Here is a 4,974-nt window from a genome sequence, read left to right on the forward strand (position 1 = left end):
GTAGCTCAGGATTGACCAAACAGAACGTCCCCGTTGCTGTGAAGGTTTTTTTGTCGACAGTCAACACACCGTCATCGCCGCCATAACACACGGTCACAAACATGTAAAGATGGATTCCATCATGAACGGTATCTTGGACATGCACATTTGATTAAGATGGGGAAGATTATTAAAATGGTTTCTGTGGATTGTGGCGCCGTGGTAGGGGGCATAAGCTGAGACTTTTCAGACACTCGGTGCCAAATCGTTTGGATTTGTGACATGGAGGCTTTACTTGTCTAGTTTCATTTATGAGTTCCACACAGGGCATGTGATATTGCATGCATGTAATGCCGCTCTGGTGGCGACGATTAAAGCCCGCTGACGTGACACATCCCGCCAGATTTCTGGGTATGCTGGAGTTTCATGCAGTGTGTGGTGGCCAGGTAGGGTAGCCTGGCTCTTGAATCGTTCGCTCACTACGCCGAAGACGTATAGGTTCTGGTGTCCACCGTCGAGACTTTCCTGAATATTGCTAAAAGCGACGTGAAACTCACTCACTTATTGTCGTGCTGCGTGACTGAACTTTGTTTAACGTCGCTTGTTGCTATGTTCCCTACATGCCAGGGTAGGCAAACTGAAACTGGGCGTAACACGTAGTAAATATGATGTGGAGAATCGAACCCGGTCTTTCGTGTAAAGGGTTATACTCAAAAGCTACCAGTGTTTAGAACAGAATGAAGGCATATCTCTTTTACCCAAGGAGTGAATGAGTACCCGGTAGGATGAGGTGACAAAATGAATGTTAACCTTCTGGCGCCACAGAGTCAGCTTGGGTTGTGTATACTTCCCGGGGCGCTGATAATGACAGATCCATACACACCAATCATTTGACAGGGGCAGTAATACTGCAACGATTCGAGCATACATTGGGTTCTACAACTTCAGTAACAGTGAGTGAGTGAGTGAGTTTAGTTTTATGCCGCACTCAACAATATTCCAGCTATATGACTGCGGTCTGTAAATAATCGAGTCTGGACCAGACAATCCAGTGATCAACAGCATGAGTATCGATCTACGCAATTGGGAACCGATGACATGTGTCAACCAAGTCAGCGAGCCTGACCACCCAATCCCGTTAGTCGCCTAATACGACAAGCATAACATCAGTAACAACAACGGGGTAAGTTGTACATGTGTACACATTTACGGATGATATGTTCTTTGTCTGTTATTCACTTCCATGACGACATCTTATAAATATCCCATTCTGGATCAGACAATCCAGTGATAGATATTGTGAACAACGGCCAACGCCATCGGGTCACAGTGACTCGAAATCATCCAAGTCACCACCCGATCCATTTGTGACCAGAACAGGTCGGGGGTCGAACCCTGAAACCCATGCAGGATACCATATTTATGCAAGCATTGATTCTGTTACACAGAACCAGTTATACAATTAGAATAATTCACGGCACTGCTTATAGACTGACATAGTATTTCATTTTCATTCAGTGATGTTAAAAGCTCATAGTGTCAATCACTGGATTGTCTGGTCGACACTGGATTATTTACAGACAGAAATATAACTGGAAAACTGTTGACTGCGGTGATAAACAACAAACAAACAAACAAACAAACGTCTCGAGGAACACGTGTGGTGTCAGCCCCGTGTAAAATGAGGATTGGTTGATTACAATACCGGACCTGGTTGATTACAATACCGGACCTGGTTGATTACAATACCGGACCTGGTTGATTACAATACCGGACCTGGTTGATTACAATACCGGGCCTGGTTGATTACAATACCGGACCTGGTTGATTACAATACCGGACCTGGTTGATTACAATACCGGACCTGGTTGATTACAATACCGGACCTGGTTGATTACAATACCGGACCTGGTTGATTACAATACCGGACCTGGTTGAATACCGGACCTGGTTGATTACAATACCGGACCTGGTTGATTACAATACCGGACCTGGTTGATTACAATACCGGACCTGGCTGATTACAATACCGGACCTGGTTGATTACAAGGACCTGGTTGATTACAATACCGGACCTGGTTGATTACAATACCGGACCTGGTTGATTACAATACCGGACCTGGTTGATTACAATACCGGACCTGGCTGATTACAATACCGGACCTGGTTGATTACAATACCGGACCTGGTTGATTACAATACCGGACCTGGTTGATTACAATACCGGACCTGGTTGATTACAATACCGGACCTGGCTGATTACAATACCGGACCTGGTTGATTACAATACCGGACCTGGTTGATTACAATACCGGACCTGGTTGAATACCGGACCTGGTTGATTACAATACCGGACCTGGTTGATTACAATACCGGACCTGGCTGATTACAATACCGGACCTGGCTGATTACAATACCGGACCTGGTTGATTACAATACCGGACCTGGTTGATTACAATACCGGACCTGGTTGATTACAATACCGGACCTGGTTGATTACAATACCGGACCTGGTTGAATACAATACCGGACCTGGTTGATTACAATACCGGACCTGGTTGAATACCGGACCTGGCTGATTACAATACCGGACCTGGTTGATTACAATACCGGACCTGGTTGATTACAATACCGGACCTGGTTGATACAATGTCCAGCTGCTTTCAAGTGTCCTGGACAGTAAGCTACTGTAGTGAGCATCTATCTTTAACTGAATATTCGAAGTTAACTGAAATACTGTGCAAAGCTCGTTAAACCTAACTTAGTCAGTCACTCAGTGACCCGTGAAGATCCGGGTTAGAATTGATCTTTAGTAACCAATGCTTGTCGTAAATGGTGACTAACGGGATCGGGTGGTCAGGCTCGCGGACTTGGTTGACACATGTCATCGTATCCCAATTGCATAGATCGATGCTCATGCTGTTGATCACTGGATTGTCTGGTCCAGACTCGATTATTTACAGTCCGCCGCCATATATCTGGGATATTGCTGAGTGTGGCGTAAAACTAAACTCACCCCTCAGACACTCAATGCTTGTTAAACCAAATTCAGTCACTCAGTGAGCTGCATAATACCCGGATGTGTTTCTTGGTGATTCAATAAGTACATTGCCAATAAACCTAATGTCTGATTAACTGGGAAAACCTTGTCTGGCCGCGCCTTGTACAATCATGTAAATAAATCTCAGTAAGAACTACGTTTGTTTCTGTTAAATAGATCAGCACAAGAAATGTTTCATCTTATAAAAATGTCATTTGTTTACAGCATTCCTTGGTCTGGTTAAGCATGTAAATGAATGCAGATCGTAAACAGATCAATCAATGATTAAATATACTCACGGAGGACGGTATGTATTCATCCTAACACTGATTAGAATCGTTGTTTTGTAAGCGGCTAAAAAAGACTTCTTTGACGTTTTTCCAGCAAGCCTGATGTTTCTCACAGCCTTTGATTTCCAGTCACCCTTAGACTAATTTAACATCTAGTCTCTGAAATTAGAATAGTAGACAGAAAGAAGTTGTGAAATATAATAAAAAAGAGTCAAGGACTCACTTGAGCTTCAGAGGCTAAGGAAATCTGCAGAGCTGTAAACGCTTGAAGTTTTACAAGACGTGAAAAGATTCCGATCACCAATCACTTGAAAATGCAGTGATAAAGACTTGCTAATTGTTATAGACTTGCATATACCGGGTATATTTGTTTAAAAGGTATAACAGACATAACCGCTATTGTTTCAATGAAACAAATTACGATTTTCGGTATCAACAGTCGAGACAATATGTGATTTGACATGCACTTAAAAAACAACCTTAACTGCTTGCAGGTTCAAAACGTGCACAGAATTTTACACATCGTATTCCTTTGTTATTGAAACCAGTAAACTTATAACGTGTCTAGATTGCAACACCTTCATAACACAGTTAATCAGAGGCTTTAGTTATAACACGTGGACGCTTGGTGGGAATGTGACCTTAACTAACCTTTAAATCATATTCCCATACCCTGTCTAACAAACAATGAAAATCTAAGGTCATTTCTAAAATATTCATAAAGTGAAACCCAACCAGAATAATCAAGTTAAGTCCGCAGTACTTCAAATGATCAGTAATCAATAACAAGGGACATAACTGGAGTAGGTGTAAATGAACGGTCATCCCTGTTACTACGGGACGACAGATGCGTGGAGCACGTGAAGTCCGTGCGGCGTGAGGCCAGCGCACCTGCTGTCGTGTACATTTAGGACGCGTCGTGCGAAGTGCCAACAAAGAAATCATACGTGATCATTCATCAACGAACAACCACATTTACCGTTAAAAGGATATCACGCACTACAGTCTGAAGCTTGGTGGTTCGAAGGTCGTTTTTATTGGGATTTGCAAAATACAGCCCAAGCGGCTTAATAGGGTGGTCGCATCTGAAAGTGTTGTGATGAGCGTGGAAACAGCTTGTTGGCTTTGTGAGTAGTCCATATGTCGCAAACACACTCAAATTTAATTTGTAGCTGTAGTGATTTTGATTTCTATGAGAAGATCACATTTAAATGCATTAACCATAAATCGATATTCATGACACACAATACCCAACAACGCATTAATGCAACTGGTATAGCGAGTGAGAATGATTTCAACCCTTTGGATAATAATCTTCCGTCGAAAATACAGTGATATAGTATTGGAAAAACATTTCACCACAACCAATGGAACAAACACATTTACAACAAGATAAGTGAATACAGTTCCATTTACTTACAAACTTACTTACTTTCAAAATAATGACATGGTGTTGACCCCTTTATAAAGGACACACTTGTTAAAGTAGTATGTCCGAAACATTTCATCAATTCTGGTTACAGATTTGGAAAGACAAAAACTCCCATGTTTGCAGCTTTGTCATGCCATTGACAGCAAACGTCAGTGTTTAAACTTCCACTTCTTACTCGTCCCAGACAAGACGAAGCCACTTTAGCGGCAAACATCTAACGCATTCAAAAACAC

The sequence above is a fragment of the Haliotis rubra genome, unplaced genomic scaffold (genome assembly GCF_003918875.1).
Source record: "Haliotis rubra isolate DU_JTF1 unplaced genomic scaffold, ASM391887v1 Scf325, whole genome shotgun sequence".
NCBI lineage: Eukaryota > Metazoa > Mollusca > Gastropoda > Lepetellida > Haliotidae > Haliotis > Haliotis rubra.